At 35.5% G+C, this 26,416-nt stretch overlaps 1 protein-coding gene and 1 long non-coding RNA gene across 2 annotated transcripts in view; both read left to right on the top strand.

The window, feature by feature from the left end:
* The window catches only part of LOC123873563 (neuropeptide CCHamide-1 receptor-like), a 131,928-nt gene that overhangs the window by 81,685 nt on the left and 23,827 nt on the right, over nt 1-26,416 (top strand). The gene's annotated exons all lie outside the window — the stretch shown is intronic.
* On the top strand, nt 9,653-25,216 carry LOC123873586. Its single transcript, XR_006797712.1, has 3 exons — nt 9,653-9,666; nt 9,965-9,966; nt 25,157-25,216. It is a non-coding gene; the product is annotated as an uncharacterized LOC123873586 (long non-coding RNA).

Below are 26,416 nucleotides of genomic sequence, written 5' to 3'. Positions count from 1 at the left end.
TCGGAACTCGGAACTTTACTTAACACTTTGGTGAACTATTTAGTCAAATCGAACTAAGTTCCATTTCCATCTATAGATCACACTAATATTATAAAGGACAAAGTTTGTATGTGTGTGTGTGTGTGTGTGTTTGTGTGTGTGTGTGTGTGTGTATGTTTGTTACTCTTTCACGCAAAAACTACTGAACGGATTGGGCTGAAATTTAGAATGGAGATAGATTATACCCTGGATTAGCACATAGGCTACTTTTTATCTCGGAAAATCAAAGAGTTCCCACGGGAATTTTAAAAAACCTACATCCACGCGAATGAAGTCGTGGGTATCAGCTAGTAAAAACTATTCAAGACAAGGTGGAGTAGATAAACCGGGAAATCCCGCAGAGATTTAAACAATCTTAGCTATCTTAGTTCACACGAAGTTAACCCGAAAACTTGGCCGTTAGAACTTGGTTGTTAGGTAGACAACAATTTGAAATTAAATAAATCGAGTTAACAAAGTTAGCTAACTTAGCCAATTTCGTGGTACCGTGCGGTGTAAACAAAACATTAACTATGATAAATTGACACGTCTCTTCCTGATTGATTGAATAGGGATGATACTTGGATGAATCAATAATTCATCCAAGGGATGAATCTGATGTCTATGTCAAAAATAAATTATTTCTTAGTAATTATTAAATAGAGTGTTTTCCGAAATTCGTTAAATCCACATTAGATGCTAGATTTAGGTTTGCTAACCAGTTTAAATTATCTATTTAACTAAAAAATTACGTCTAATTACATCAAACGTTATGACGTCTTATATGTGAATTTGATACAAACTCCCTTACTAAGCGAGCGTTTTGACATTTGATAAAAAGTCGCTTATTTGACTAGTAGTCATCATCCCTATTTTTTAACCCCTGACCCAAAAAGAGAGGTGTTAAGTTTGACGTGTGTATCTGTGTATCTGTCTGTGGCATCGTACCTCCTAAACTAATGAACGGATCTTAATTTAGTTTTTTTGTTTGAAAGGTGGCTTGATCGAGAGTATTCTTAGCTATAAATACAAGAAAATCGGTTCAGCCGTTTGAAATATATCGGCTCCTTTCTAGTTACTGTAACCTTCACTTGTCGGGGTTGTTATAAACTTTTAATTTACACTTGTTCCAATATAGGGTACCTTCCTAATTACCCAAACTTATTACGATTTCAGATTAGCTAATGTCAAAACGTGTTAGTTAATTAACAATCACACACAATTACATTGGTAAGGCACGCTCAAACCCTACCGCAAATGATAACAATCAGTTCCAATAAAGGATTAACTCAACTCCGAGATAAACAATGGTATTGATGAAGAGGATAATTATTACTGGAACATTTCCAATATAGACGTCTGATTGCGGGTATTTCAAGCTGTTGCGTACCTACATGACTAATTTAGCATACTATAAGCACTAAAAATATAATTTCAGATCCAATAGATTTTAAAATTGTAGTGTAGAGGCAGGCTAATCAAAATAAAGTTTAATCAATCAAAAAATCAAAGTTTTTAGATACAAAAGTTCGTTTATTATAAAGTTTGTCGAAAAAATTAAGCCTTCATCAACACGGTCAAAACTTAATAACTCGAATAGTGCTCGAATATTATGATTCTCAAGGAACAAAGTAACTATTTGAAGTTTCAAGCTATTCAATTGAACTGTCTTGGGGTTTCAACCAACGGACCATAAAGCAGAACTTTGTTCTACCAATGAGAACCTGCATGAAACTTGGTGGATACCGAGAAATTCTCGGTATTATATACTTAGACGAAGATACAATTTGATTTAGCTGTGTACGTGATAAAGGGTTGAAGGGGCTTCGGCAACTTTGTACCGAAATATGATTGCAATAGCAATTAGGATGGAGCGAGATACTGCTTGGAGTGATAAGGGAAGGGCCCGTTACTTTATTTAGATGATTACTTCATTAGAAGACCTTCTGTTGCTATTTACTACACGTTTAAGGCCAAAGGTCTCTCTCTGCGTCGTATTCCTAATTGCTGAGGGTCATAATCCCTTAAAATAACATGAAGATGAAGGGGCCTTTGTGGGGTGATAATGCGATGGGCTACCAGATCCTTTTGCATAGGTACGACTCAACTAGAGTACCTATAATACTTACCTACACAATTTTGACTAGAAATAAGTTTGTGATAATAACTGGGGCATCATTCATCATCAACTTAACCCACCACCAGATACTGAGTACGGATTTCCTTTCAGAATGAGAAGGAATTAGGCTCTTCACGCTAATCAAGTGCTGATTGGTAGATTACACATACCTTTGAGAACACTATGGAAAACTCTTAGACATGCAGATTTCCTCGCGATGTTTTTAATTACAACTAAAACAAATGACATTTAATTCCTTTAATCCGGCTTCCACACCTCCACGGAGTGGAGACCGCGTATCAGCAAGCGCAGTGTGGGACGACCTCCGGGAAGTAGGTGGATGAGGAAGGCGGAGGATCGTGTGTGGTGGCGCACTCTCGGGAAGGCCTATGTCCAGCTGTGGACGCAAACAGGCTGATTAATTGGTTGGTTGAAAAGCATTTAAAAATGAAAAGTCAGAGGTTAGATTCGAAGCTCAAATCACCCAAACAAGAAGCCAAAGTTTCAACTACTGGGCTATCAGAGCATTTTTCTTTGTATTACATACTAGCTGACGCCCGCGACTTCGTCCGCGTGGATTTAGGTTTTTCAAAATCCCGAGGGAACTCTTTGATTTTCCGGGATAAAAAGTAGCCTATGTGCTAATCCAGGATATTATCTATCTCCATTTTGAATTTCAGCCAAATCCGTCCAGTGGTTTTTGCGTGAAGGAGTAACAAACATACACACACACACACACACACACACACACACACACACACACACACACACACACACACACACACACACACACACACACACACACACACACACACACACACACATACAAACTTTCGCCTTTATAATATTAGTGTGATCGTCCACGCATTCAGTGCAGTCGCGCAAATCTTTACCGTATTTTCTTGTGTCTTTATAAAAAATCTAAGTCACAGATAATAGCGAGATAAACTACGTTATTTCATCACTCTAAAGAGTCCGTTTGCGAAAGGAAATCATTGCAATATTCCGTAAATAGATCCCGAATAGCGCATTCATGTAAATGAGTTCCATGACGTAAAGGCTATATCATTGCGCATAGTTTAGCTATCATACAGTAAGTCTTCGAACCCTCCTGTTTGCCTTTTATGATTTAGACAACTCGCAACTTCGGCCCGCGTGGATTTAGGTTTTTCAAAATCCCTTGGGAACACTTTGCTTTTCCGGGATAAAAAGTTGTTAATGTGTCAAAAAATGTCAAATTCCGGGACGTGATTCAAGCTACCTCCGTACCAAATTTCATATAAATTGGTTAAACGGTTGATTTTCCGGGATAAAAAGTAGCTTATGTGTTAATCCATGGTGTAATCTATCTCTATTCCAAACAGCCAAATCCGTCCAGTAGTATTTGTGTGAAAAAGTAACAAGATCCATCCATACATACATATAAACTTTCGCGTTTATAATATTAGAGGATATACAATTTTAATAAATGAGGCCGGTCCCTGGCAAAGATCCTTCGGTCTACGTAAGTATATTCGTAGCCCAACTGTATTATTGCTAAACTGATAACGGTGTCTATATTGGGGCAATTCTAAAGATAAATAGGACCGCTATCAATACTATTGTGTTGTGTTATCGTCGCCTCTGATTAGGATTTATTGTTATGGCGAAACGTTTTGGACATGATTTGCTTTGATTTGTCTATAACAATAGAAACGCGAGTAGAGACCCTACAAGTATTTTGATTCAGTCAATTACACTCCTTATTTATGTATTTAAATATAAGTTAACATAAGTTAAACATCTTCATTAAAAGAATAAAAATACAGCTCCTTATTCTGCCACCCATAAATTTCAGTCCCAGAGGAACGGCCAATGCATTTAAAGCGCGCTCTTAGAAAATCTCTATACCTACATATTAAAGTAATTTTCAGGTAACAGGATCGGCGTAAGTTGGTTCCAATTTTCCACAATTTGCATTTATCATCTTTATGCTCTAGATCAGAAAAAGAAGAAAAATGCTTATTTAGATTTTTTAAGGCAACCGTAATATTTTTTTCTAATTAACAACATAATTAATTAATTATTTAAAATTAGAATTAACCAGTCAAATAACTAAGTAGTGTTTCTAGTTCATATTTACAAGCTTTATGTGAACTTTGAAGAGTATTTCGGTGAACAGCTTAATTTAGTATGCCAAGCTTACAAAATCGCTGCAAAATGGACTGCCATTTGCCAAATTGAGCATATTCGCCCACGCGTCGTAAATCGGCTTAAGCTTATTGGCGGAAAATGGACTATAAAGCTAATACATGCATTTTTCAAACAGCTCACTGCGCCCAGATGTTTCCTGGTAAACTAGGAAAATAGTATTCAAGATGTAAGCTAGTCGAGGAGTGATGGCAGATACTTGTTTGCATTAGCAGGGTACCAGAGGCGGACTAAGGCTGTGTACACACCAAACTACGTAGGTATTGTGAGGATTACCTTACGCCTTTACTGTTTTATTACCTGTTTTGCATACATATTCAACTTTTTGTTCACACCAAACCAACAATACGCCATTCATCATCATCATCATCATCATCATGATCAACTCATCGCCGGCTCACTACAGAGCACAGGTCTCCTCTTAGAGTGAGAAGGGTTTGGCTATAGTCTACCACTAAGTACGGATTAGCAGACTTCACACACCTTTGAGAACATTATGGTGATCTCACAGGCATGCAGGTTACCTCACGATGTTTTCCTTCACCGTTAAAGCAAGTGATATTTAATTACTAATTAAAACATCGAACCCCACACCTCTGGTTAGGAGGTGGACGTCATAACCTTCTACGCCATGCCTATTGATTACTATACTACGCCGCTACGGTACGGATGCAAACTGGCTACGCAGCTACAATGGCTTTGGTATGAACAAAGCCTAAGGGGTAAGGGCAAGGCGGGAAAAATCGTCACTAGGTAATCTCATATCAAGCCGACATATTGAATCAAGTCATATTTTGCCACTCTCCAGGTCTTTAAATAGTACCATCTAAAAAATCGTAGGTATCTATATAATTTATATGGATTGTATGCCAACATGCAAATATTTACTAGAGATTAAATAAGATTTCCAAACTTTCGTGACCTTTGAACACCTTATAAAAGTTACAAACTTATGTTTTGGAGTCGATGTTTTTTAAAGGAACCAAAAAAAGAATGAAAAAATCTGTTCAAATAAAACCCCACGTTTTCTTTGTTTCGTATTATTGTTAAAGTTATTCTCACGTAGGTACTTCCAGTGGAAATGAAAAGAGTTGTTATAAAACTTTCCAACAACACCGACAGCACTTCGAATTGTTTTTTTTTTTAGGGTTCCGTACCCGAAGTGTACCAACGCGACCCTATTACTAAGCCTCCGCTGTCTGTCCATCTGTCCGTCCGCCTATCACCGGACTGTATCTCGTGAACTGTAATACATAGAAAGATTATTTTTTTTATTGCCACTATAACAAGAAACAATAAAAATTACAAAACGGCAACCACAAAAAATTATAAAGTGTTATTGCTTGGACGATAGTACGGTAGCGGAACCCTTTGTGATAGAGTCTGGCTCGCACTTGACCACTTTTATTGAGACGTGCGGTCAATAAAGGTCGTATCAAGGTTTGTTAATTGTATTGTCTGTTTCATATCATAGTATGTAGTAGGGTAGGTATATAGATAAGGGTCTAGTAGGTACATAGCTATTCCGACCGACCCTCATATCAAATCATTCCTATCACGCAGGTAAATGCAAATTGTGGAACTAATTCACTTTTACTGTATTTCCACGTGGTCTCCACTATAAACTTTGATATGAGGTTATTCAAGGGAAAAATAATCAAACTGTTTTGTTATAGAATTAATTCTAGCATCGCATACCTACCTTTCTTTTTCAAAAACCACCGCTGACGACAAGCTTATAAATCCAAGATACTTCGAGCACAATTCCTGTCATTTTAGCGTTTGAGTTGGTGTATGATATTCATTTTAAATACAGACTTATCGACTTATAAAATGGATAAAATAAAACTTTAAGTACGACTTAGCCGAGTAGGTATAGTTACTATACTCGACTAATTAATTATAGCTTTTCAAACCCGTCCGGGGTTCCTTATGCCCCGATTTCCATGGACACCTAATTCCAGCCAATAATATTCCAGCCAAGTGCTAATCTATTAATTAAAAAGAGCATTAACAATCAACATTATAATTAATGCGTTCGTCAGTCTGTCTGTCTGCAAGCTTTACACGGCCCATCGGTTTAAACGATTTTGACGAAAGGTCAGAGGTAACTTACACCCCGAAGAAAAACAAAAAGTTCCCGCAGGATTTTTTAAAACCTAAACGCACGCGGACGCAATCGCGGATATCTCCTAGTAAGTTCATTAAGTGTCTACGCTGCAAAATAAGTGTTTCTATTTCTATTCGTTCTTAAAACGCAAAAAACTTTATCAATCGAGCACTTACGTAAAGCCTTCCCAAGCCGATTTTGTCCAAGTGGCCACAGTCAATGGCTAAACTCAGCTAAAGTTAATTGATACTTATTCTATAAGTAAACAAACCAATCTCTGTTAACCACTAAAGGCGTCTCAATGACTGGCGACAGATAAAGCTAGCGCCAGTAGTTCTCAGAAAAGATTAAGGTCCATTTGCACGACAGGCGGTTAAAGTAACGTTACCATAACTTTAACTGATGCATGAAAGTGGTCCAGATGATTTATTCACGTCTGTTCTAATCGCTATTTATTTCGTCTTAAAATTCCACATTTTCTGTGCTTAATTTTCTGTAATCATTGTTAAGCAAAAAACAAACACGTTACCAGAACTACTAACACAGCTCACAAAAACAATATAGACAGTCTTAGCTAGTTGACATAACTTTTTTTAACAAAAGCTCGATTGCTCGCCATTTTTCAGGCCACCTGATGTTATGTGATTACCGCCACCCATGAACATTTGCAGCACTAGAATAATAATATAATAGTAAAATAATAATTTAATAGACAATAATCGTACCCGTGAATTGTTAAATGTCGAGTACAGTGCACAAGAGCTAGATTTAATATGGTCTATTTTGAGATTGCTAAAATCCAGATTTGTGTCACTAATACGTTAATATAATGTATTGGTTCTTATAAAATCGTCAATAACAGCAAATTGTGTTACAAAAATCAGGATTTGTTAATTTTGGGCCTTCAATCTTAATCATGGAAGTATGCATACTGACTTGTGCAACCATTATGCTTTTTATTGGTAGTCAAAGTTTAACGGTAACAATAATCACGTAAATTTAACCGCCTGTCGTGCAATTGAACCAAAGTAAATTTGCTAATCAAGTTAAGATAGACGAAAGCCTCTGAACGGAGCGTAAATAATGCATCACGCATAACTGCTAATTTACTTTTACAGGGTTGGGGTTTGTGTTTAATTTACCTACACGAGGAAAAGCATTTACTTTTACAAATACTTAGCTTGATATAAATAAAAAAAGTTAAGTGTAAAAAAGTTATAAGTACCTACTACGAGAGAATTTTCTAGACGTTTTTCATTACTATTTGCCAACAAACTAATTTTCACTAAAAAGTTTTTGAGTTGCACAATGAGTTAAGTTTGAGCTAATGTATTAAAATAATGACGTAAGGCAAGGTAGTATAATGGTTTAATACTTTTTTTAACCCCCGACCCAAAAAGAGGGGTGTTATAAGTTTGACGTGTGTATCTGTGTATCTGTGTGTCTGTGTATCTGTGTATCTGTCTGTGGCATCGTAGCGCTTAAACGAATGAACCGATTTTAATTTAGTTTTTTTTGTTTGAAAGGTGGCTTGATCGAGAGTGTTCTTAGCTATAATCCAAAAAAATTGGTTCAGCCGTTTAAAAGTTATCAGTTATTTTCTAGTTTTCTTGTAGAAAAGAAGGTTAGATAACCCTTAGGTTCATAATATTCAAGTGTCAATTGACAAATGTCAAGCTGTCAAGATGGACGTCGCCTAGATATACATAATTATTTATTTGAAAATGATTTGTCGGGGGTGTTGAAATTTTTTAATTTACACTTGTATACTATAGAACATGTATATCGCTGGTTATAATTCTTCGCCCGAGTATGCAAAAGTCTCCGTCCGTCCGTCCGTCTTACAAAAGCTTAGTGTTAGGGATATTCAGGTATTTCTGAATATCGCTTCGGCTTCTGTAGATCTGGGGAGACTACCAACCACTATTTACTACTTCACGTAGTTTAAACCTTGGAGTTAACTGGGATTTAGACGTACTGTTATTTTCAGTTCGTTGTTTCCAGGAGAGAGAGAGAGTTAGTTACACACATCACATTATGTAAGTGAGAAAGATATATATTGATTAACAGCAGACAGATTAAATTGCAATTATATATATACACTATACAGATTAGATATACGTTTTAATTTTTTATTAGTTAGGTAGGTACACAGTTTAATAATGTAAAAATAGAAATCCTAAACACTCAGTAGATATAAATTGAAGATAGAGCATTTTGAAAACAAATAATACTCGTAATAGGAACCTTACGAGGTTTATTGGAACCTTTCAGTATTATATTACACATTTTAGTAACATTTTGATCCAACTAATTATTTTTTCTTTCGTCCTTTTCATCAATTTTGCCCTTCAAGCTTAGTGTCAACTGTCTAACCCGCAGAATCCTAAATAAGTGATAGAAATGGTACCTTTTATCTTTAATACAATGACTACATGTCGTCCAAGTTAAGCAACTCGCACGTAAAAAATGTACGAAAATATTTCGAAATAACATGTCTCTAGTATGCGAAACAATGTAAATTGAACTGTAACACAATGAAGTAAGTCCACTTTTGCAATAACGCGCTAGATCTGCCCATCGACACGGACAACATTTCTACGCTTATTTTGGTTTCGGTGGTCTCACCTAAGCTCACTGAAAAACAATAAGTATAAGTACCAATAAGGCAGTAAGCTTTTTATATTGTTTTATCTAAATAAATTGGAGCTTATTATGTTACGTATTGGAATGAGAGGAAACTTTTTTTTCCAATCATATTAATAAATTATTGCTATGTACACCTATTAGGGGTTGTCACTTAGATTAGGATCTTTTGTTTTTATGTTTGGACCATTTTTAGTTACAACCTGGATGTTTCGTTACATCAATATTAGGTCCTTTGAAGATCTATCCGTTTCCAAATCAACAACAAACATGATCAATCATTTCTCAAAGTGACACAGTCGGAAATCAAAGCCAGAGCCATGTTTCGCTTGACTGAGCGATCCGTTCCTTCGCTTTCAGGGTTTTAGCGTCGACATATTATTTTTAGCGTTAATAAATAAAACATTACCTCATACATCATAAGTTTATAAGAGGGTTGACGCGTAAAGTCTAGAGAGGCGTGACAAAAATATAATTTATATGTCTGAGTAGGTTGTCCCTCTTATTTGTTCGTGTGGTTATGATAGATTTAGATCTGTATGCCTACTTTCAAATAAGCTATAAAGAACTTTTTTCAAAGTAGGTAATTGGTCAAAGGACCAAAATTATTATTGACTGGATTTATAGTAGGTAGAGCATCTACCTTTTTTTTGATTGACGGGAGGGGAAAATCTTCTTAAAATACCCGATCTTTTTAGGGTGAGATCGAGTTAAGTATATGGGGTTTTTACAGAAGTGGTTGCTATCATATTATCATCATCATCATTATTAACCATGGGACGTCCACTGTTGGACATAGGAATTTCCACACGCCATAGTCTTACACCGAATAAATCCAGCGGCTATCATATTATATTGTAATTAATAATAATAATAATTAGTAGTTCCAAAGTTTGTTATCAGGGCCTCTAGGAAGGTTATGTCATAATCATAACTTTCGTGATAAGGTATGCCATAAAATGTAACATAGACCTATCCAGCGCCTTCTATGAAGCTAGTGTGCACAAAATTAAGATACTAAGGTACTTACTAAGCTATTTATAAGCCGAGACAAACTAAAACTAAACTTTTTCGACCAATATTCTACATATTTTAATAGCAATAAATCTCTAACTTCAATTCAAGGTTCTTTCTCAGATAACACTTATTAAAAAGCTATTAGTTATTCATTTTATTGTAACGTTTGTATAAAATAAACTCGCTATCTGAATGCTGTTACAAAACGAAGCTGACGGTAATTGCATTCTTTGAAGCTTGCTCAGTTGCTCATTGATCGACATTCGACGGAAGCTAGAAAATATTCTATTAAAATCTGTACATAAAAGACAAATAAAACCACTTTCGCATATTTATAATACTAGCAGATGCCCGCGACTTCACCCGCATGGATTTAGGTTTTTAAAAATCCCGTGGGAACTCTTTGGCCTTTCGGAATAAAAAGTAGTAGGTAGTCAGTTGTCACTATCCAGGTCTTTAACTATACCCATGCAAAAACCATGTCAATCCGTTTCTCCGTTGCGACGTGATTGAACTTTGAAGGACAAACCAACAAACCAATATATATCGCATTTATAATATGGGTAGTAATAGTGATATGGGTAGTGATGAGTAGTGATTGTTAGTTTTCCTTTTTTAACCCCCGACCCAAAAAGAGGGGTGTTATAAGTTTAAGGTGTGTATCTGTCTGTGGCACCGTAGCGCTTAAACGAATGAACCGATTTTGATTTAGTTTTTATTGTTTAAAAGGTGGCTTGGTCGAGAGTGTTCTTAGCTACAATCCAAGAAAATCTGTTCAGCCGTTTGAAGATTATTAGAGATTTTTTGTCGGGGGTTTTTGAATTTTTTTATTTTAGGTTATGTAAGTTTGAGGGCTGTTGCTTCAGAGCCTATAATATTACAGCCCGTAGTCAATCCAGATCACACCTGTTTCGTTACATCAATATTAGGTCCTCTGAAGATCTATCCGTTTCCAAATCAACAACAAACATGATCAATCATTTCTCAAAGTGACACAGTCGGAAATCAAAGCCAGAGCCATGTTTCGCTTGACTGAGTGATCCGTTCCTTCACTTTCAGGGTTTTAGCGTCGACATATTATTTTTAGCGTTAATAAATAAAACGTAAACGTGACGCGTAAAGTCTAGAGAGGCGTGACAAAAATATAATTTATATGTCTGAGTGGGTTGTCCCTCTTGTTTGTTCGTGTGGTTATGATAGATTTAGATCTGTATGCCTACTTTCAAATAAGCTAAAAAAAACTATTTAAGATAGGGAATAAAGAACTTTTTTCAAAGTAGGTAAGTGGTCAAAGCACCAAAATTATTATTGACTGGATTTATAGTAGGTAGAGCATCTACCTTTTTTTTGATTGACGGGAGGGGAAAATCTTCTTAAAATACCCGATCTTTTTAGGGTGAGATCGAGTTAAGTATATGGGGTTTTTACAGAAGTGGTTGCTATCATATTATCATCATCATCATTATTAACCATGGGACGTCCACTGTTGGACATAGGAATTTCCACACGCCATAGTCTTACACCGAATAAATCCAGCGGCTATCATATTATATTGTAATTAATAATAATAATAATTAGTAGTTCCAAAGTTTGTTATCAGGGCCTCTAGGAAGGTTATGTCATAATCATAACTTTCGTGATAAGGTATGCCATAAAATGTAACATAGACCTATCCAGCGCCTTCTATGAAGCTAGTGTGCACAAAATTAAGATACTAAGGTACTTACTAAGCTATTTATAAGCCGAGACAAACTAAAACTAAACTTTTTCGACCAATATTCTACATATTTTAATAGCAATAAATCTCTAACTTCAATTCAAGGTTCTTTCTCAGATAACACTTATTAAAAAGCTATTAGTTATTCATTTTATTGTAACGTTTGTATAAAATAAACTCGCTATCTGAATGCTGTTACAAAACGAAGCTGACGGTAATTGCATTCTTTGAAGCTTGCTCAGTTGCTCATTGATCGACATTCGACGGAAGCTAGAAAATATTCTATTAAAATCTGTACAAAACTTGTACTTAGGTAGGTATCTGATTACATTTTGACCAGGAATAAAAGAGTGCCAAAAAAAAAGTTTTGGGGTACAATTTTATAATTTACTAGAGGATGCCCGCGACTTCGCCTGCGTGGATTTGGTTTTTAAAATCCCGCTGGAACACTTTGATTTCCCGGGATAAAAAGTAGCCTATGTCCTTCCCCGGGATGTAGCCCATGTCTGTACCAAATTTCATTAAAATCGGTTCAGCGGCGCGGTTGGGCCGCGAAAACGTAGCAGTCAGACAGACAGACAGACACTTTTTCGTTGGATTTTATACAATGGCAGAAAAGTCTCAGAATACATAATATTACAGTGGTAGTCGAAATCGAGCGCAAAAATGGTATTGTACCTAATCTACTTAATTCTTTTTTAATTAAATAATGCTTTATTAGTTTTAAAATTGTACCACAAGGCCATGTTCGCGCTACATTTCGATTGCCCCGCCATAGTATGAACTAAATTGTAAGTACCACAAAAGCTTCCATATGGCCTAGGGTTTAAATTTTGTTGACGGATTTTGAGGAATTGGACCAAAATGATACAAGGTCCTTAGAAAAAAAATTTAGGGTGGGGGAGCTGCTCCCTTGAATGATGCAATAAGTATTTTAAAATCAGTATGAGATTTCTTAGATTGTTTTTGGAAAATAGGTACTTTAGTCTGACACGCACTTCTCAAGTATTTTACTACCAAAGCTTCACTATTATTAATTTAGGCTAATTTTAAATGACCCATTTTAATATTTTTTTTCCAAAAAATAAAAATATTTCTGCTTATGACTCAAAATTAAAAGGGGCCGATTTATATTCGGGTCCTAATTATTTAATTTCCTGTCCCTTATCTTCATAATCATCATCATGATTAAGTCAACTATTCGCCGGCCCACTACTGAGTATGGGTCTCTACTCTCTTCTCAGAATGTTATACTCCGAAATATTTCAATAAATCAAAAACAAGCTTAGTCTGAGGCAGTTCATTAACTTGACGAAACTCAATGAATAATTTTCATCAACTTATTTCGTGTAATAGCTTGGACGAAACGATCTTTATAGACCCAGAATAAACTGGGAATTCGTTTGCAAAACAAAGAAATTCTTGAAGTCACAAAGATGATTCTTAGTTTCAATGTTATCGGCAAGTCCTGTAGTCCTAAATAAATATATACGACGGTTTTACTTTCTTGTCTAATTTTTTTTGCTAAACCTATCGTGTGCGACATCAAATTTAAGGAAACTAACTAAATATATTTATTTTTATTATATCGAGAAAACCCCCACCATTATTGGATGCAATTACGACCATCAATAAAATACGTCATAGAAAGAGCCTTTATTTTATCTTTGCGGAACTCCAGCCAAAAAAAAACAATTTTGGTTTCAATCAACAGGGAATGAATTAAATATCTACCTTCTTAGTCTGGTAAAGAATCGATTGATCTCCTACTCTATTAATTAGTATGACTATACATGGCTGTTTTCAGGTAGATATTGCAGTGAATTGCTTCATGTGACAAAATTGGCTAGAATTGAGTGATTCAAAAAGCCCGTGTGAGCGCACCTTTATAAAAGGTTACAATCAGAAGCTGTCGCTGTCTAACTTTTCAATCAAGATATATCCACTTTTTAGGTGCAAAAATTATTCAAGAATATCCATACCAGATGGTCTCATCCCGGCTGAGTATAAACATAATAAAATAGTTCGATCATTTAGAAAGAACAATACTTACCGAATTTCGTATGAAAGTTGGGCTATATTCTTGCATCTTATTAAGTTAATTATCAGCAAAACATTTGCACGGTAATATTATCTATACCATTACCGTGACATTTGTTTACCGATTCAGTATTATATAGAAAAAAAAACCGGCCAAGTGCGAGTCAGACTCGCGCACCGAGGGTTCCGTACTCGGGTATTTTTTCCGTCATTTTCAATAAGTTCTAAACAACACATGCTAAGGTAACAAAAAATCGGCTCCTTTTTCATGTATATGGGAGCCCCCCTGAAAAATAATTTAATTGAACTTCTAACTCGATATTTGATTTCGAGTCAACGTTTTACAATAAATACAAAAAGTTTAAGCTTTGTAACTCATTTAGTCTACGAGCTAGAGACCTGTGACATGCGGACAGACAGACAGCAGAGTGACATTAATACGGCTCCGTTTTTACCCTTTGGATACGGAACTCTTAAATGATGAAATGATGAGTTGTTTACTTAGTTGGATATGGATGTTCAATAAATAGTCAAAGTTTGCCATTTCTAAATGGTCAGAGTTTGCTCGATAACTAAATTTCCTTTATCGATAAAACGAGAGTAAAACTGTCGATAAACAGTGCGTCAACAACTTTGTTAGGTTTGGCTTTCATTCAAACACCGTTTGATACTAGCCTGTAGGTACATAGAATTCTAAACGCCGCTCGCGATACGAATTCTATTCTTGATATAATTGCATTGTCAGAGTATAGTCAGCAACAAAATATGATTGAAATTTCTTGAACTTGGGTCCTTGGATGCAAAACGTTCCAGCTTTGCTTTTCATGAAAATGTTATGAAAAATACCTACTAGATACAACAAGCTTTTGCAAAATATATACTTTCACTTTACAATCATTGAGCACTAGATGTTATCCGCGACTTCGCGTCAATTTATATTTTAAGGTATAGATTGTATTTTATTCGAGATAAAAAGTAGCCCATGTCCGTTTCCGGAATACAACTTATCTGTGTCCCAAATTTCGTCAAAATCGGTTTGGCGGAGCGGATAGGCCGTAAATTATATTTTCGTCTCCTTTTTCATGTATGGGAGCCCCCCTGAAAAATAATTCAATTAAATTCCTAATTCAATATTTTGTTTTGAGTCAACGTTCTACACCAAATACCACAATTTCAGGTTTGTATCTCATCTGGTCTACGAGCAAGAGACCAGTGACACACAGACAGACAGACAGACAGCAGAATGGCGTTAATAGGGCTCCGTTTTTACGCTTTGGGTACGGAACCCAAAAAGAGTAATCTCTTAAAGTGGCGTTGTTGTCTTCCCCAAAGTTTGAACTTTACCACAGGTACCTCGCAAAACTTGTAACTCAATTTGGTTTGCTTTGACTGTATGCTTAGGTCCAAATCAGATGTTAAGGTTGTGCAAATAGACGGTAACTTTTAACAAGATTTCGTACTCACTGCATGAAAAAAATCAGTGTAACCTAATTATTCCATTAATTCTTCAATTTCAATGTCCATTAATTCTTCAAATTCAAAGGTGTGCTGTCAGTCAGTGAGTGACCAGGACTTTTTAACGGACTTCAAAAAGGAAGAGGTTCTCAATTCGTCGGAATCTTTTTTTTTTTTAAGGTTCCGTGCCTGAAGGGTGCCAACGGGACCCTATTACTAAGACTCCGCTGTCCGTCCGTCCGTCCGTCCGTCCGTCCTTCTGTCAGCGAGCTCGAATCGTAAATACATATAGAGTTGAAATTTTTACAGAATAAGTATTTCTATTCCTGCTTTACCAACAAATAATAAAAAATTTAAAAATGGCCGCCATGAAAATTACAAAAATTAAAGTGTTATTTTATTATATAAGTGTTATTTCTTGCGTCGCACTTGACCGGTTTTTTTATGTATATAATGTACTAGGTATGGATAATTATTTATTATTGTTGTAACTATAAATTCTAATGATCTATTTCTAAAAATTTTTTCTCCGTTGCCTACCGACACAACTGTGATTTCACCATACATATAATATGCACTTATATAGAAAAGTTTATTAGTTATAACGACCACGTAACTAATCTAAAATCGATTTCAATCGAATACTAATAGTTATGTACTAGGTAATCAAACGTATGTGTAAACAGAGCATCACTAACCGACATGTTAGTCAACAAGTAAGTCTTGTAGACTCAGATAAATAGCCTATTTGGACTATTTCCAAATATAATATTTACCTTAGGTATAAAGCGGTGATGGTCCAGTGTTTAATATTTCGGCGTCCTATTTCGGAGGTTTGGGACTCGAGCCCGGACACATTCCTCTAACCAGACCAGACCAGAGATTTAGAAATTATATATAAAGTTGAAAACTAAAACCCGACTGCGATCGTCTTAATAAATGCTTAAATATTATAGTAAAATTGTTTTTCTGTCGCTTGGTATATTTTAACGTTGTAGTATATTTATATTTACGAACTCAGAATTTTCTCTTCTTTCATTTGGCAACCCACTCGATACAATAGCAAAAAAATTTTTGGAGACCCCCACTTTTTCATTTAACATCCGTTAGGTCAATTTTTTTTTTCATATAAAATATAGCCTATGTCACCCGGACCTTTACGACGAATCGATTAACACCTCATTCATCAAAATCGGCCCAGTAGTTTAGGCGCCACGGTGGAACACACAGAATCTGGATACAAACAAACATACATACATAGACTGCTAAAATCATATCCATTCCTTTACAAACAAACAAATTTATCGAAAATTCGAAGCGCAGAATTTTTCGGTCTGGATTCCGTTCTAATGGTTGACGAAACAAATCTGTTCGATTTTGCAACGTTGCTAAAAGAATAAGTTGTTATATAAGTTTGACGTATGTATCTGTGTATCTGTCTGTGGCATCGTAGCTCCTAAACTAATGAACCGATTTTGATTTAGTTTTTTTTGTTTGAAAGGTGGCTTGATCGAGAGTGTTCTTAGCTATAATCCATGAAAATCGGTTAAGCCGTTTCAAAGTTATCAGCTCTTTTCTAGTTACTGTAACCTTTACTTGTCAGGGTTGTTATAAATTTTTGAATTACACTTGTTTTATTTGTCGCCATTTTTCACGCAGCTTTTCTAAGACATCTTTATAAGTGCCTATATTTCTAACGCCAACTGTACAGTAGTATTAGCTTAAGATATATCGGTGAATGCTTTTAACGTTGGCACGTTACGCCTTTGCAATATGCAGATGCACTCTCTTGCCTTTACACTGTTATTTGAACCTTGACTTTAACTATTTATTTGCGAAGGTATTTTAATAAATACCTACCTACCTGTCATCACATATTCAGGAATTTCCCCTATTGATTAAATAGAAGCAGGTGTGTTAAGCACACAACCTCAATGTCAACTTTAAAGCTTTTTAAATATTTTAAGAGATACGGAGATTGGTACAAAGGAATAGATAAACTTACAAACGAATAAGATGTTAAAATATAACCCTTCTGAAATCAGATGAAAATAAAGAAAAAGAATGCCAACATCCTTTAAAATCACTACCCATATTATAAATGAGAAAGTGTGTTTGATTATTGGTTTGTTAGTTTGTCCTCCAATCACGCTGCAATGGAGCAACGGATCGACGTGACTTTTTGCATAGTTAAAGACTTATTCTTAATAGGTACCTTCAAAAGAGTGAATTCACCAATCCGCAAAAGCAAGCGTGGTGTCTCAAAGGCTTGGAAAAGGCTATAAATCCCTCATGAAAGCACAATACAATAGTAAGCCTATGTCCAACAATGGATAAAATAAGCGCTAACGAAGAAAAAGTTAAAGACTAGAAGAGTGATATTTAAGCAACTTTTTTTTTAATGAAAATATTACAATAAAACTTAAAGATAGCCTTATCTAATTACTTTTTATCTCGAAAAATCAAAGAGTTCCCACGGAATTTTTACAAAACCTAAATCCACGCGATTTTAAAAAACCAAAATCCACGCGGATGAAGTCGCAGGCATCAACTAGTAAAAAAATGTGTATGTGAGACTATCCTCAAGACGCAGAATAAAAATGAAAAGAAAATATACGGTATAAACGTTATTATTAGAATAAATTTATTTCCAGAAGAGCGAAAAGCAAAAAATTCTAATAAGACTGCCCTCCGACCCTCTCCATGCTAACAAGGTTCCGTACTGCGCAAACGAAAATAGTTGCGATCCTGATGCCAGACGCGAAATCAGTTTCCCGTTGCCGAGATTGTTTATTTTCCGTTTAATATCTCCGGATACCACGGAGCACTGAATAAATATACATTGGAAAGCGTGCATGCTTCGCAATCGTTGAGCTACTCGTATATTCTAGTTCTCCTACGATAAACTCAAAGTTCTCTCCACCTCATGTTGTCACTGTGAGCATTCTTAACTGTAGGTAGCGACTATTGTCTTGGACCTCTATCATTGGCAACATGCAACGTTCGAAGATTTTCATCTTCATGCATTGAGGAATTTTGTACTACTACTAAATTATTTATCACAGATGACCAGTGGCGTGCAACTCACAGAGGTATAAAAGTACTGCCTACCCTAGCTGTTGTACTAAATCAACACTTATTTTCCACTATGGCTTGCCAGAAAATAAGTTCATACCTTAATGCTTACCCTGGCTTTAAACTGTGCACGCTACTGCTGATGACTATGTTTTTTACCCGACATGTATGTATGTACGAATGTATCCAGATTCTGTGTGTTCCACCGTAGCGCCTAAACTACTGGGCCGATTTTGATGAATAAGGTGTCGTTTGGTAAAGGTCCGGGTGACATAGGCTACATTTTATACGAAAAAAATTCGCTTGACGGATGTTACATCCAAAAAAGTGGGGGGTCTCCAAAAAATTTATTTTTCCTATTGTATGGAGTGTGATGTCAAATGAAAGAGGAAAAAATCCTGAGTTCATAAATATAAATGCACTACAACATTAAAATATAACAAGCGACAGAAAAACAATTTTACTATAATATTTCGTTTATTGAGACGATCGCAGTTGGGTTGTAGTTTTTAACTTTATCTTGTTGTTTTTGTGCTTTTCTTGTGATTCCTCTACACATTTATATATTTTTTTGCTATGGACGTATGAATCATTGTACCTAAAAGATAATATTATTGTAACCGTTCTAATGTATTTAAAATAGTCATAAAATTAAGTTAGGACTCTAGTACAAACATTTGCAGTAAATAGAAACGATCGTAACTCTCAATGATTTATATCGAAGTCGAAGGAATTTGCTTTGGTTGATAACGATATTTATCTTTAGCAGACTACTGATTGATATACCTACTAAGTAGGTACTTATTCGGCTTCCTCGGTGAACCAGAGAGTCTTGGCCACCGTCACTACCATAATTATTACATTATACCTACCTACTATGCTCCCAAAAAGAGACGAGACGTTCCGTATGTCTGTTTGTACTAATTTGCTATTCCAACTTCTTTGATATTTAGTGATATATTATAGGGCATCCAACAGGAAGGACGTTTTCCTATGTAGGGTTCCGCACCCTTAGAGTACCAATGGGACCCTATTACTAAGACTCGGCTGTCCATCCGTCCATCCACCCGTCCGTCTGTCCGTCAGTCCGTCTATCAATATATGCCAACAACTTCTATAGACTACTAACAGGGTGCGATATTTTTAACCCCCGACCCAAAAAGAGGGGTGTTATAAGTTTGACTTGTGGATCTGTGTATCTGTCTGTGGCACCGTAGCTCCTAAACTAATGAACAGATTTTAATTCAGTTTTTTTGTTTGACAGGTGACTTCATCGAGAGTGTTCTTAGCTATAATAATAATCCAAGAAAATCAGTTCAGCCGTTTGAAAGTTATCAGCTCTTTTCTAGTTACTGTACTCGTAACCTTCACTTGTCGGGGGTGTTATAAATTTTTAATTTACACTTGTGAAGCATTCCCTTAGGTGTTGTTTTACCCGAAGTAGATTGTCTATGTACCTACTTAGTCTGTACAAAAGCTTATCTTTAAAGTCTGCGCTTTTTGAAATACGAATGTATAATCTGCCTATTTGGAGTTTTACTGGACTATGTCTGAACATCTTTAGCAAACACATGCTTCTTGAATCGGAAAAAGAACCCGGGACTTCTAAGACCAAAGCACTCAACACTGTGCCGGGAGGTTAGGTTGCAGAAACTCAAAAGCTACGTTCATTTTTTGGGTGTTTCCAAGGCGCGGTCGATCATTATCATAGGAATTATTGTAGTTCCGATCGAACTAGTGCCATTGATACAAATCACTAGTAATTAACATCGTCTATACTGCCGACTGTTCTTCACAAATTACAATATCGACAGGTCACTTTAGGTATTTACCAATGTCAATTATATTTTAGAGGTTGGCAAACAAAACGGTGTAGTTGCACTTCTAATTAAAATACATTTTTTTCTTTAATCCCGATGTTTTTAGTCCACTGAATACAAATCAAAGTAAGTTTTACTCACGTAAGTAACTGATTAACTTACGACTTTAACAGGGCTCTCTCCATCACTTACTCCATACAACCGTAGTTCCTATTTCATTTGAATATTAAACAACCAAAGTCCATGAAATTTTGCAGACATATTCTAGAAACTAATATCTGTGCCTGTGGTGTTTTAGATTTTTCTAAAAATATGTAGTTTCAAAATTACAGGAGCTCAAAGATTGGTTGTGAATTTTGAAGACCGCGTAACTTTTAAACCGAATATTTTAACAGAAATCTGGAAAACCACAGGTATAGATATTAGTTTCTAGAATATGTCTGCAAAACTTCATGGACTTTGGTTGCTTGATATTCAAATGAAATTGGAACTACGTTTGTATGGAGCGAGTGACGGAGAGACCTCTTTTAATAATGTAAGCACCCATATCCACCCACTCTGCACTCAAGGCACCCGGGTCACAGCTGAAAATCAGCGTCCTGCATTTAATGCGTTTTAATGCATATGATGCAGGACATAATGCTGAGCTGTACACCCATTTGAGGTGGTGTCACAGATGAAAATGTTCATTTGTATGCTTTGTTTTTATCTGTGACACCAACAACAAATAAATGCATTTTCTTTCTTTCTTTCATATAATTTGTTGTAAATTAATAATTAGGTACGTAAGCTGCTTACGTGAGTAAAACTTACATTTTTGCGTTCTATAAGAAGTTTGTAAGTACAACAAGTTAGCACCATTTATTCCGAAAGAACAATAAGTAGGTACCTACTATTTTACGGCTGTATCTTAAATCGGTCCGGATAAATGAGAATGTAAATGAAACAGCCAAAGTAAACAGCCGCAGTTCACTTAAATCGCGATGCCTTGTAACTCACTAAGAATTACGATTGTTTTCATTTTAATGTACTTTACTACGTTTATTCAAGCAACTCGGCTATCTTTACAGCTGCCGATTATCCTATCTTTACCAACACTGTCTATCATCGTTATTAACTTGTGGTTCATAGTTGTAGGTAAGTAGATATATAGTGGCCTTCCCTAATGTCCGTCCGTCTGTCTGTCTATCTGTCTGCTAGCTTTTCAGTTTAGCCCAACAGTTTAACCGATTTTGATGAAACAGTACACAGCTTACGTTCCTGGGACGGGCACAGGCTACTTTTTATCCCGAAAAACAAAAAGTTCCCGCGGGATAAAAAAAAACAATATTATATCCACACGGACGAAGTCGCGAGTATCATCTAGTCAAATATAAATAGTACCTACATAAAATAATTATAAGCATTGAATTTTAAGATTAAATTCCTGCATAAAAAAATAAAAAAAATAAGATTTTTATAATTTTTTACGGAAAAATTCTCAAAACTATAGCTATAATTTTTATAGGTTTAAAAGCTTTGAGAGCTAAATTGTTTAAGTACCTATTAAATTGTTCGTAAGTATATATTTATTTACGTCGTGCAAACAATATGACCACAGAACATGATGTAACATCAAATATTGTCATGTTCGCTAAAAGCTTTTTAAACCACAATTTAAGTGATAACTTCGAAAGCTTCCACGAACTTACCTTTCATACAGACTAGCTTTTACAGCATACTTTTTTATAATGTGATAATAATTGACTGATCTTATCTTTTAGCCACCTTCAATAGCTAATAGATTTATTTACGTTTTTGTAAGCATGAATTTCTTAATTGTCCCGTGAATAAATAAAAAGTTTATCTATCTGTATCTTTCTGATGTTTATATATCTTTCTGTAACAATACTAGAATTATAATTTCTGAGTTACAGTAGTAATTGTGCCGATAGATCCCAAAAAGTCTAAAAACAGAGCCTATGATAATCCTCAAATCATAGATTTCAGAACTTTCTCCGCCACCGGCTTTACATGCTCTTCGACTTCGAATCACGAAAAAAGTTATTATTATTATTAAGCACCTAAGTGTCGAAATCTCACACTACTCGAGTAGTATGTGAAAGGATCTTAGAGACTACCACATTAGAAACCCCTACAACAATATGATTAACTAGCTGATGCCGGCGACTTCACCCGCGTGGATTTAGGTTTTTCGAAATCCCGTGGGAACTCTTTGATTTTCCAGGATAAAAAGTAGCCTATGTGCTAATCCAGGATATTATCTATATCCATTCCAAATTTCAGCCAAAACCATCAAATAGTTTCTGCGTGAAGGAGTAACAAACATACACACACACACACACACACATACACACAAACTTTCGCCTTTATAATATTATTAGTGTGATATGATGGAAAGGCGTTACGACCCTCACTGTCCACATAGCTAAGGTATTAAATATTATATTATTATATATATTAGGTACTATTAACTATTATATTATTGCGATACAACGTAGAAAGGGAGGTAGTAAATATCTATTAATTCACTTTGTGAGATAGCTAATTACAATAATAGTAGTATACAATTAATTAACAAAATGATTAGGTAAATTCAATTAATCAAATTGCCACGCTCATTTGTATTTGATGCTTTGTATTTGAAGCTTATTTGTATTTGATGTGGATTGTGGAGGAGAGTAAGTGATAAATGAGACTGATGATTAATTCGCACTAAACAAAAATAGCAAAGAAATTTTTTTGAAGACTTCCACTTTTTTTGATGTAACATCCGTGAGGTCAATTTTTTTGTATAAAATATAACCTATGTTACCCTAACCTTTACAACGAATCAATTGACACCTCATTCATCAAATTTGGCCCAGTAACCGGCACTACGGTGGAACATACAGAATCTGGATACAAATATACATACATACACACATACATACATAGACTGCTAAAATCATAACCCTTCCTTTTGGCTTTGCCGCAGTCGGGTAAAAATAAGCCAATGCCTAAATTAACCTCAAACTTAACCTTAGCCGTCAAACAAGACATCTAAAGCACATGATCCCACTGCACGATCCAGAAAGATAGTCTGTCCACAAAAACTGTACAGTCTTGAATGAAAGACCTATCCCTATTATCGACCTTTCATACAAATCCTCACTAAGTCTTATAAGCTTGGTACGGTCTTAAAATAGATAGCAGACGTCTAAAGCAGGGTTAGGATGTACGTGAAATTCGTGTGCTATCGTTCAAATACATAATGGAGCAGGAAAATATAGGTACCTTTTCCACCCAGTTTATTCGGACCTACGAATTTGTCTTGGTAGAATTATAGCTCTGGGGATTATGGAAACCAATATGAGATATCTTTACGGTCGCCGCTTGAATATAAGCTTCGTAGAGGTCTTTCATAAAAATCAAAGAGCGTCCTATTGTTAAAAATGGTTTTGTTATGGCGTCCAACATTTTTATTGTTACTCACCTAGTATTTTTACCTGACTGCGGCGAAACCCAAAGGAGGGTTGTAGTGTGTTTGATCAACAAAAAGATAAAAGAATAATATAATATAGGTATGAATTTAAAATAAAAAAGGCTTATTTTTTAGGGTTCCGTACTGTCTGTCTGTCTGTCCGTCCGTCGTGTCTGTCAAGAAACCTATTACTTCCCGTTGACCTAGAATCATGAAATTTGGTACGTAGGTCTTATAGCACAAGTACAGGAATAAATCTGAAAACCGTGAATTCGTGGTTACATCATTAAAAAAAATATTAAAATGTGTTCCAATTTTCAAAGTTAGATAACTACGAGTATATCAAGTGGGGTATCATATGAAAGGGCTTTACCTGTACATTCTAAAAAGATTTTTATTTATTTTTATGTATAATAGTTGTTGATTTATCGTGCAAAATGTTGGAAAAAATACCCGAGTACGGAACCCTCAGTGCGCGAGTCTGACTCGCACTTAGCTGGATTTTTGTACCATAGTACGGAACCATTCGTGTGTGAACTATGAGTTCGGCTCGCACTTGATCGATTTTTAATAAAACAAAAACTTAGGTATCGACCTAAGCTTCGGGCAAGTTTAAAGCTTTATATCTCTCAAAGGTTTAATCAAAAGATTGTTGTCTTAAGCTCTCAAGTAGTTTTAAAGATCTGACCTCTCTACAACAAGAGTAAGTGTTCAGTTAAGATAAGTAAGATATCGCGGGGCTAAAGTAAATGAAAGTTTACTATATGAGATTTTAATGATAACTTCTGCTTTCTTCATGAAAGTACGATATAAGATATTTTTGAGCCTAGCAAAGAACTTCGTCGTAGTTTTTGATACAAGTAGGTACTTTTGATGGCTGAAACTTTTTGATAGGGGATTCGGCTTATACTCATATGAAATGTTTTTGTTTAGAATTAATTATAACCGGGTACGAAACTAGTGCTACGGGTTACAAAAATAGTGCTACGGGTGGCTTTTTGTCGCTTTTGAGTCTCTACAACACTTAAGGGGACGCTGTACGCTCGACCGAAATTGCCGGCGCACGTCGGTAATCTGTTTGGTATTTCACCTAACATTTTGTGGAGAAAGAGATCCCCGATATAAAGATTTGCCGATGTCTAAAGTTAAATTGTTTTATAATTATCATAATCCTCCTAATCTTATATATTTACGCACAAAGTTGCCATTTTAATATTAAAATAGGAATCTTTCAAGGCTCATAACTTTGAAATCAATATTTTTTCAATGTTTTATCCATACTAATATTGTAAATGCGAAAGTGTGTCTGTCCGTCTGTCTGTCTGCTCCGTTTTCATGGCCCAACCGCTGAACCGATGTTAATGAAAGGTACAGACTTGGTATACATCCCGGGACATAGGCTACTTTTTATCCCGAAAAATCAAAGAGTTCCTACGGGATTAAAAAAATCGCAATCCACGCGGGCGAAGCCGCGGGCATCCCCTAGTATATCAATAAACCTAGATAATGACGAGACGAATCGATATGATACTTAGTTTTGGGCATATAATATCAAATCATGTAGTGATCACCCACCTACGTTTGTACGAAGAAAGCACCGGAATGCGTCACCTAAGTAATTGATTTTAACAGCTCATTTAATTTTACTACACTTTTTATGCGCCGATACGTTAAAGTATCAGCTCGTTTAATTAAGATGGCCGTTTAACGAGTCGCTTCTATTTGTCGTGGCAATTGAACTTTGTTTTTATATCATAAAGTTAATGAGAGAGGCGCCGGCATTCGAGGAGCTTTCCTTGAAGACTGAAAAACTCGTAATGGAAAGAAAACTTAAACTGAATTTTCTTTAAACATTATCAGGATATTGCAATAGTAAATATTTTTATTAGCTGACGACTTCGTCTGCATGACGTATTTAGATCATTAATAATGCCGTGGAGACTCTTTAATTTTCCGGAATAAAAAGTATTCTACGTTTGGTTTGGTTAAACATAAATTTTCACGATCTTATATTGGAATAAAAATAGGGAAAAGAATAAGAATAATTTACTTATTAAAAGCATTCTTTGGCATTGGAGTTGGAAGCTTTGAAAATGGCATGACGTCACATTTTACCAACCATTCAGGGATTGCCTGAGTAGTAGGTACTTAAACATTTTCAGTGAATAGACCTATGTATTACTAGTAAGTAGTAGAAGTAGACTTATATTAGGATATATATACCTTGTTTTTTACGGATGGAAATCACACTAATATTATAAAGGCGAAAGTTTGTATGTGTGTGTGTGTGTGTGTGTGTGTGTATGTTTGTTACTCCTTCACGCAAAAACTACTGGACGGATTTGGCTGAAATTTGGAATGGAGATAGATAATATCCTGGATTAGCACATAAGCTACTTTTTATCCCGGAAAATCAAAGAGTTCCCACGGGATTTCGAAAAACCTAAATCCGCGCGGGCGAAGTCGCGGGCATCGGGTAGTAGTAAATAATTTTCATTTCATTTTATATCATTCAATTCATTATAGTGTTACCATATTGTTACATTATTTCTATTTACTTTAATAGCAGTTCATAATTATTATAATATATTTTTATTTATAATAGCTTAGGTATATTTTTCATGTTCTTTAGGTTGGGTACTTATAATATTTTACTGTACGACTTTTGTTTTGTTTTTTCAATGCACTGCCGTAAATGGAGTTACTTGAGATCTTTAGAACATAAGGGATTAACATATTGTGCAAT

The sequence above is a fragment of the Maniola jurtina genome, chromosome 17 (assembly GCF_905333055.1).
Source record: "Maniola jurtina chromosome 17, ilManJurt1.1, whole genome shotgun sequence".
In the NCBI taxonomy this organism is placed as follows: Eukaryota; Metazoa; Arthropoda; class Insecta; order Lepidoptera; family Nymphalidae; genus Maniola; species Maniola jurtina.
Note: the sequence above shows the minus strand (reverse complement) of the source record. Positions and strands in the feature narration are given on the sequence as shown.